Here is a 10,322-nt window from a genome sequence, read left to right as displayed (position 1 = left end):
GTTACACCTGTCATTCTGAAATGGACCATCTGCATTTATTAAAAAGATTGGCTTAGGGAGCCATCATGAAATAACCTTTGAGACTGGGAAGGGATCTAGCTCCGTTGAGAGACATAACTACTTAATATTTTAAAAGCAACCAGCGTTCTACAGTTTGAAAATGGAGTGACAGGTATCTGGTAGATGCCCTAGTACATAGAACAAAGAAACATAGCATTAATAGTTGGGGATCAGGGCTGCTGATGTGGCTTGCGGTAAAGTGCTTGCCGGGCATGCAGGAGGGCCTGGGTACTGCATTCAAAATCTGGAGGTGCTGGAACACACCTGTGATCTCAGAGTTCGAACAGTGGGAGCTGGAGGGTCAAAAGTTCAAGGTCACTCTCAGCTACACAGTGAGGAGGAAGCCTGCCTGGACCCCAAACCTGTCTCAAAAGAAAATCAAAGAATCAAAACAAAATTAAAATGAACCTCAAACAAACAAACTGGGGAACCAGGGGATGTGTTCAGAAAATGCAACTCTTGGTCTCGGAGCCACATGGCCTGGGCTCAAATCCAGAATCGGGTATTTATGAACCATATGATCCGGGGCAAGTATCGCTGTGACCACACACACACACACACACACACACACACACACACACACCGCCACCCACAAAGGCTCCAGCCTGCCAGGTACAGGCACCTTTCCATGCACACAAGCTTCAGATCTACGGTATATTTCTCAAGAACTAAGCCTACAGGATTTCACTTTCTAATGTGTTCTAGTTTCATAAATGACTTAGTAGTTCTCACAGCCCTGCAATACCTGGACCCAGTTCCCATCCACAAACTCACTCTTACCAAGCTCCACCATCTTTCCACCTCTCCGAGAAGCTCTTCTTCCTCTGCCATGGATCTTTGTTCATGTTCTTCCTTCCCATTGAACTACCTTTCTCTGGCTAGTCAGTTTCTCTTCTTTTCCTTTGATTCTCAAGCAAAATATGACATCCCAAGGGATTCTTTTCAAACCACAGAAGCAGGAGCAGGTCTGCCCCTGTCTTTTCTCAGCTAAGAGATAGAGTCCTGGGTGGCTGAGAGCAGGAACTGTGATCTGTGGCCATGAGAGTGCGAATCTGATCATCATCAGGCCACTTACCTAACCTATGTGTCCCAATGTCTTCATCTGTCTAATACAGGCAGTAGTAATAAAACTCAGTAACAACACTCTAGGGCCATTGGAGGGCAAATTTACCACCAGTAAAGGGTATTTGGAGTAATGTGTGTGTGGTTCTCATTGTGCAAGCATTTACTTACTTAAATTAGCAAGCTGCCCGTATCTGCAGAGGATCTGCATTTACAAATTCTTCCTACTGTGATAGCTGCATTACTCACTGTCTCCCCTTCCAGACCAAACACCCCAAGAATCCACTTCCAGGGCTACTTGTGCCTCTGAACATAGCCCAGCTCCAGGCACAAGACCTAGCCCATGGTAGGTTTATAAGAAATACATATTTAGTGAGTGAAGAGAAACTTAGCTCAGACATTAAACCCTTATCTCCTTTGCTTCAACCGAGAAGCCTGCCTCCCTTCCTGACCCTTCCAAGTCTTGCAGCTATAAATATAGCTGGCAAATACAGGCATTACTAACAAGTTCAGCCAACATCAGTGCTCCCCAAGGACCCAGAGCCGGTAATGGGCTCCATATTGCTTCAGACGTTGCAGGCCACAAAGTGATCACGTCTGAGATAATGTGAGCGTGGTTAACCCCAAATTCCTTTACTCACTTCCTCCCATAGAACTCTGAAACATCCCATGTGCCAGACCTCCTCAACCGCAGCGGAGCGGGCCATGAGCCCTAATCAGGGAGGAAAGCATTAATTGAAGAGCTGCCTTGAGAGGAGCCAGGTGCCACGCCTGCCAGCCTTGCAATGAGGGCAACTGGGGCGGCACTGGGGCCTATGCTGGCACAAGAGCTGCAAACACAACAACGCTCCTTCCTTCCGAAAGAGTGCAGACGATGGGGGACAGCAAAAGAAGATGGCCACGCCCCACTTCCACCTGACACGGAAGAGGAAGCAACAGAAAGTGTGTGTACCAAGCCTCATTCTCACCCTTGAGCTGCCCAATCAAATCTGCTGCCTCTATTTCCCCACCTGTAGGAAGACAGAGTGGTGCCATCTCTGTTGATGCTGAGTACTGGGCTCTGCACTCTTCCGTCTCTAAACAGACACCTCTTGGGAGTTTTGCCTGCATGTGGGATGCTTCATCCAGCCAACCAGGGATACTGATCCGATACCCCATCCATAGATGTTTCAACCTCTTAGGTGCTCATCTGAAAGTCAAGGGCAGCAACCACTACCACATGGGGCTACCATGGAGAATAGAAAGAGGACACAACAGACTATAAAGATGGGAGAGGCGTGGGTCTGAGTCTAGAGAGCACTTGCTGAGACTTCCAGATTCTTGTGGTTCTGAACTAAGAGTTAAACACATGGAGAACAACAGAAACAAAAACCATTTATTGAGAGGGAGAGAGGAAGGCTGAAAACAAAATGGGCTGAGAATCAGGAAAGATCTGCTGTTCAAATCCCTGGCCAAGCATTATGTCCTTCCAGAAGCCATTTGCACAGCGCCTGGCTTCTCCCACATTTGAATAGCACATGCTTTTATTGTGCTTATATCCTATATGTAGCCCTGGTGGTAAGGGGAGTCCAGTCCTCCTCTGTCATTTTTTGATGCCCTTGATGCCCCCTGTCACAGGGACTTCAGAAACAGGAACTGTTAGTGTAAAGGTCTTATTTATAAGAACTTGTTATGCCTGCAACAGAATGCGAAGTAGCCAATGATGCAAAGCCTGAATAAAGGAGACTGTGTCATCTTTTGGAAGGGACAGCATGAATAGTCCTGACACAGCTAGTAACCAGGCTTGCTAGTAACAGGAAGTGCCAGGAGCCCTAAGAGGATGACAAATAGGTAGACACTGTAATCAACACACACAGGCCAAGACAGCTCATTGCATCATGAAGGACTCATCCCAGGCTGCTCCGGGAAAGGAGAAGAAGAGAAGATAACATCTCGCCAAGAGAACCCTCTCTGAATTTACATTATTCTGCTAGGTGATCAAGCCAGGTAGGTGACCTCATCTCAATGAGGTCACAACGACCAAAGTATAGAAAGATGGGCTCTTCCTCTTCCTGAAAGCACACAATAAGAAGGATCTTTGTTCCTGAGGAAGTACCCTACCACAAACTGCAAACCATCCTACATCCCCACTTCATGACACTGTCTACACTGGTCATGAATGTGGCTTTCTAATCCACCTCTCACTGGGGCCCAAGCACCAAGGCACCTCCGCTGAATCTGTCAACACTGTATGTGTTGTTAGGACAGAAAATGAACACAGGCAAGCTTAGGCAGGAGGAGAATATGTCACTAAGAGACTCCACTGTGGGGCTGAATAGCCAGGCCCAGGAAGAAGCTTACTCCACCAGGTCTTAGAAATAAATTCAGCAAGAGGCTCCGAGATTCCCAGGAAACTCTCCCGTTTCTGATCCCACACTTGCTAATTCACTTTTCTCATCCTCGCTTCTCTGTCAGAATTGGCTCAGTTCTCAGTAACAATAGACATGGTCCTTGAAAATGTTGGGAGCCGTGGCAGCTCCTGAGGATCTCCTCACAAATTCCCTTTCAAGCTGAGTGACTGCTCCAGGTGTATTCTTACTGGCTGACCTCCTAAAACACACACCATGATGCCAGTCCACAGCAGGGAGGGGCCACCAGTGCAGTGTACAGGGACATGTGACTGTATGCTCAGCTGTAGTAATATGGGCGGCAGGGCTGGGTCCCCAAAACCCCAGCCGCCTGGCTCGGCTAGCTTATGCCCCAAATAATTACACGGACACTGTATTCTTTTAAACACTGCTCTGGCCCATTTCTAATAATCTATGTAGCGCCCCTAGGTGCGCTTACCGGGAAGATTCTAGCCTAAGTCCATCCTGGGTCGGAGCTGGGGCATGGTGTGCGTCTTCCCTGGAGCAGGTAGCATGGCGTCTCTCTGAAGGCGTCTGCTCTGGAGAGGAGAGCTGTCGAGTCTGACCTCACTTCCTCTTCCTCCCAGCCTTCCCTTCTGTTTACTCCTCCCACCTATCTCCTAACCAATCAGAGCCAAGCAGCTTCTTTTATTTTAACCAATGACCTTCCTCCATCATTTCCCCTTTTTCGGTTTAAACAAAAAAGGCTTTAACTTTAACATAGCAAAATTACATATAACAAAACAGTTATCAAGTAAAAGTTACATCAGAAACATTTATACATATAACAAAATTGACCTTAAATCTCTATAAATAAAGCAAAATCTATACTAATGCAAATTATTCATACCTATATCATATCCCCCTTTAAATGTAAAAGAACGTTTATAAACCATATTTGGGAACATGGGCGCAGTTTTTTCTCTCCAAACTGCTTCCTGCTGAATGGGGGCGTCGTTAATTAGGTCTTTCTTGGTATAACCTGTGTGCTAGTTTCATCTCAGTTGGCAGTTGAGCAAAGCAATTTTCTGAAGATGTTCACAGCAACCCTTCAGGAGGACGTGGTCCATCATACCAAATCGGGATTGAAGAAATGAACAGGGTCTCATCCTCTGTGAAAACAAAAGAAGACTCTCTCCAAAGCATCATATCCTTAGACCCAAATTCTGAAATAGTAATACCCTTATATCCATTCTGGTTTAGCTTGGCAGCCCATGTAATGAAATGTCTCTCTGTACTTAGCTCCTTCACAGTCAAAAATTTTAAAGAAAACACAATGTACATAATCCAGACTCTTTGTGAATTTTTCATTTTTACGCGGCTTAGTTTTACTCTATCACTTTACTTTATTCTGTCTCTTTAAAGACTTTACTTTTACTTTTTTTTTTTTAACCATTAACTTTATTCTCTATATTCTTTTTCTTCTCTCTCCCAAGCCTACGTACATTCATCCAACAGTGTGACTCCTTTAGTGGTCTGAATCTGTCCTATTGTGCATCTGCAATTTTTTACTATCCAGGAGCACTTTTGATTTGCGCCTTTAAATCACTAGACGCTTAAGAATCTAAGCTGTGACATTCCTAGGTTAACTTTTTGCTTTTTGAGCATATATCTTTGACCTGGAATAACCCTGTAGACCAGGCTGTCTTTGAACTCTCAGAGATCCGCCTGTCTCTGCCTCCCAGGCATTGGGATTAAAGGCGTGTGCTACTACACCTTGAACTCACAGAGATCTGTTTATCTCTGCCTTCTAAGCACTGGGATTAAAGGCGTGTGCTACCACACCTTGAACTCACAGAGGTTTACTTTAAGAATTTTAACTTTTAGTCTGCATATATTTTAACACTATAAATCATTTAAAATTTTTCTTTGTCTTTGACGTTCTCTTTACCGTATCTCTGTTTTTCTGACCACATGAGTCTTTAATGTACCAAGCAATATCAGTAGGACTAAAGCCGTGGCTTTGACGGCTGGATCCTTAGCTTTCCAGCCTCATGGCTGAGGTACTGGCTGTAAGGTCCCTGCCAGCAGCACAGAAATTCTTTTCATCCAAGTTACATCCAAATCTGACACGCAGAGCACTGTGCAGTCTGAAAACACGTCCCTGTATGGCGGCAGGAATCCGCCATGCTCTTCCGCCTGCCTAAGCCTGATTCTGCCTTCTTCCCAGGAGCAGGCGGGGAGCTCTGAGTCATCGCACGGTCTCAGAGCACTCTCCTTCGGATCCCAAGCGGGAACACAAACATAAAGCCAGAGTTTGCACTGGCGGCACAGCCCCAGGAAGCCACGCTTTGAAATGACACAGCGTTTTTTCTGCTGCTGTTGCCGAATCAGGAAATCTCTCTACAGCACATCACCAACAAACAGCAAAAATCTGTGTTAAACTCTCTCTCCCTTATTTTTAAGACTTCTCAGGTTTTTTAAGTGGGTTTAGTTAGCCACACGTCTGGGCGTCATTTGTAGTAATAGGGGCGGCGGCAGGGTTGCCAAAACCCCAGCCGCCTGGCTCGGCTAGCTTATGCCCCAAATAATTACACGGACACTGTATTCTTTTAAACACTGCTCTGGCCCATTTCTAATAATCTATGTAGCGCCCCTAGGTGCGCTTACCGGGAAGATTCTAGCCTAAGTCCATCCTGGGTCGGAGCTGGGGCATGGTGTGCGTCTTCCCTGGAGCAGGTAGCATGGCGTCTCTCTGAAGGCGTCTGCTCTGGAGAGGAGAGCTGTCGAGTCTGACCTCACTTCCTCTTCCTCCCAGCCTTCCCTTCTGTTTACTCCTCCCACCTATCTCCTAACCAATCAGAGCCAAGCAGCTTCTTTTATTTTAACCAATGACCTTCCTCCATCACTCAGCCATGTTTGGAGAGGATGCCAACTCCTGGAGCTGGGAAGCATGTAATTGAAATGAATGACCATGTCGTTAAATGCTTGGGATGCTACCCCTGGGAAAAGGTGCACACAAAAAAGTGGTTTGTGTCAGCTAGAAGCACGTGGGTAAGGCAACAGTCTAAAATTACAAGTCAAAATATGTGCAAGTTATTTCCTGGGCCTGACTCTAAGGAGGAATCTGCTTCCCAGTGAACTTCCAAAGGAATCCAGATGGACCGATGTTGAAAATGCTGTTTTGAACTTGAAGGACTGTATCTTATTGCCTTTCGTCGGCAACACTTACAGCAATGCCAGACACTCCATCTGCCTGACACATTTTCTGAATGAATGATGTTATAATGAGTACATCAAACAAATCCAATGAATGAATATAGTCAGACAAGCTTGAGTTCAAGAGGACCAGAGGATCACGCTTCTTTCCCTAGTGCCTAGTTCCATTGTGCCTGTTAGGTTTCTAGGGATCCAGAGAATAGGGAAGAAATGGTTTTGTGAATGTATCACTCATTCTTTCTATAGCAGTAATTTACTATGCAGTTGGCATTTTGGCTATGGTGTCAAGTTTAATGCTCCAAGTTCCGTCTGGTAAAGCCAGTTAATATTCTAGCATGAGTAGGGAATAAGTTCAAAGGTCCGATTCCTAGCTGAGGAGCTATGAGCAGCTGATAGCTATTAGGGGAAAGATAGTCATGTGACCATGCTTTAGTGAAGGCATACACTATGTTCACATAGGCAGCATTAATTGAGCTCTACATTTTTTTAAAAAGGATAGTGGTAGCATCCAGGCATTCCCAGCCCCACCCCTTGGGGGATCTGGCAGAGTGTTACTCCTACACATATGGCACATGGCCTGCTGTGCGGTCTCACCCCATCTCTTTAAAAGATGAAACTCCACCTACTCTTCCCTCTTCTTCCTCTTCTTTCTCTTCTTCTTCCTCTCTCTGTCTCTATCTTTCACTCTTTTTCTCTCTCTTCCCCCCTCTCTTCCCACGAGAGGCCACCCTGTGCTCCCTTTCTTTCTCCCTTCCTCCTTTCTCTTCCTTCCCTTCCCCCACTTTCTTTCTTTCCTCCAGTAAAACCCACAAAAGCTCTGTCTGCGTGGCATGTCTGTCTCTCATTCGCCTTGGGGGTCCTTGAACCCGACCCACCTGTTAAGGTCTCTCTTATGCCTTTTCATGACAGATAGGACATGCAAATTGGAAAGGGGGTGTTCGGAGAATTAAGGTGTTGAAGATTAAGGTGAATATAATCAAAATACTTTGCAAATATCTATGATACTCCCAAAGATTAAACAACAACAAACCCTCTTCTGATTAGTAAACTTCATCAAGCTTCAACAGAGGGAGGTGGCACCTCACCTAAGAATGAAAACAAGGTCTGTGTTAAGTAGCAGGGCTTGGACTTAAATTCAAGTCTGCTAAACACTGTTTCCTAAGAAACAAGCTCAGAGTGTCTTTTCAATGTCAAGTTCTGTGGCTCGCCCCTCATAGAGGTCCCCCCAGTAGTTCTGTGCCTCACCCTTCACAGAGGTCATCCCAGTAACTGCAGGAGCCTAACAAGGTCTTAGTAGCAGTCTGTTGTGGTTTGAAGATGAAATGTCCTCCATGAGCTTATGTGTTAAAGCCTAGGACCCCAGCTGGTGATGCAACCCCGGAAGCTTTAGTACTTAGCCCAGGGAAGGAGGTCACTGTGGCTAGGTCCTTAGGGGTATTTTGTCCCTATCTGCCCCTATCTGTTTGGTTCACTGCTGCCTGTACTCCGTGATGTGAACTAGATCACGACACACTCACACCATCCCCACAGTGCTCTGCTTTAGCATCCATGGACCAAACCTTCGGAAACCATGAAGCAAATTAAATCTTCTTTCCGTTAAGTTACTGTCAGGTGTTTTTCTTGGCAATGCAAAAGCTGGAAGGATTGCTGTTTGTCAACTGAGCGGTTCATGCTCAGAGAAGCTAAGGTTTCCACCCAGCAGTACTCCCAAATCTCACACTCTATGGTCCCATTTGGGTCTTCCCTGCTAACAAGACTTCAACGCACTGTATTTGGAGCCTGGATGTCAGAGACATGGCATTTGCCCTTCTCAGTTGCTCTCTGAGTTGCTCGTAGGTAACGAGTGTACGTGTAGGAGTTGGCAGGTCAATTTTGAACTCCCTCTAGGCTCAACTGCCTCTAGGAGCAGGACTCTGAGACTCACAGTTGAAGACAGGAAATCCTATGCCTTTGAAGGGATGCACGCCTGTCCTCCAGGTTCTCAAAGAATGGCCAATTTGGAAAGTCAAGCACATCAGAGGCAGTAATAACCAAAGCTATTTATTTCCCCCAAAACAGTTGCAGCAGAGCAGAGAGGTTCCACTGCAGCCAAGCAGCCTGCATCCTGCCTTCCCATCTCGGTTTAAATAGGGCTTGGCTGACTTTGAGGAGGTTGCAGGAGTGAGTCCTGGTGAGGGGAGACAGGAAGGGAAAACCACTCAGTGGTGAAGTTCCTGTTGGCTGGGAAGTAATTTTCCCCTGAAAAGTTCCAAATCCCGAATCAGCATGCTGGCTGATGTCTCCACTCCCTCATGACTACCTGCCTGCTAATGGTGAGCTAGTGGAGGTGGGCAGAGATGGGCAGTTGAAGCATCAGACAAGTCATCGATTTCACACAAAGCCATTAGCCGCTTCTCTGTGTTGAAAACAGTCTGTGTGCAAAATGAATCTAAATGGAGAGGAAATACAGGCACACTGTAGGTGGGACTGGGTCAGGGTGAAAGAACCACCTTCATTCTCCTGAATCCAAAGAAGCCGTGCCCTGTTTCCCTGTTCCAGCGATCCCTCTCCACTCCCATAGAACATTCAGCCCTTCCTGCAAATTCGACAGGGAGCCCTCTAGAGAAGCATCAACCATCAGGGGGAAAAAATAGCAAAACTCATTTCATTTGGCAACCGGTGCTTTAGGAAAGACATAAATATTGGATTTGTAACTTTATTTTCCTCCAGAGAAACACTCTGGAGAAAATTAAAACAATGCAAGATTTAATTATTAAAAGCCAAACATTCCTGTACATATTTTTTTTCTGGCCCAAAGTTTTAAAAACAAACTCCCAGAGAAAATACAATTCTAATGACTAACACCCTCCCACCCAAAAGAAGTCTTAAATCATCTCTCATGACTCACCAGGCACAAAGGAATGCTGAACACTGGGGAAATCAAAGGCCAGCTTCCTGTTGGGGAGTAGAGGAGGGAGGCCACATGCAGAGATGTGGGAGGAAGGCACCTTCAAATCACCTTGGTTAGAGGTGGATTTTCACACACACACACACACACACACACACATACACACACACACCTCTAGGCTTTCCACAGGAGAAAACACAATGAAACTTTGCAAACTGCTCGCCTGAACACATCCTCTTCTTCTGGATAAAGGTTTATACAAAGACCAGGAAGAAAGGATGTGAACGGATTGTCTCACTCATTCCAAAGGCTGTTCCAAACTTTCTGTCCAGGGATGAGCAGTATAAGAGGAGCTGGCTAACAAGCTCTGCATTCCAAGTCAAGTAATGGTTGGGTGATTCTATCTGCCTGGAGAAGTCCCACCTCCTGGGTTCCCTCCTCTGTCCCCTTACCAGAAAGTCAATAGAACCCACAAATCAGTCTCTTTCTTTTCCTCACTCTTCAGCGACTTGATGCCCTAGGTCACTGGCACCTTTTCCTCCTCTTTTACAGGGTCCCTGGCTGCTGTGAGTTCCCTTACCCCACACCTTGGACACTCATATCAAGCCTTTGCTGATCACAGAGTTCCTTCAAAGCTGACAGCTGACCTCACCAAAGATTCACCACCTTCTAATGCTTATGGGAGCATTGTGGAAGACGTTATGTACAGAGGTCAAAGACGGGGGGCTGGGGAGATGCTCAGTGGGTTGCCTTGGAAGTATGAAGAC

Source organism: Microtus pennsylvanicus, chromosome 11 (assembly GCF_037038515.1).
Source record: "Microtus pennsylvanicus isolate mMicPen1 chromosome 11, mMicPen1.hap1, whole genome shotgun sequence".
NCBI lineage: Eukaryota > Metazoa > Chordata > Mammalia > Rodentia > Cricetidae > Microtus > Microtus pennsylvanicus.
Note: the sequence above shows the minus strand (reverse complement) of the source record.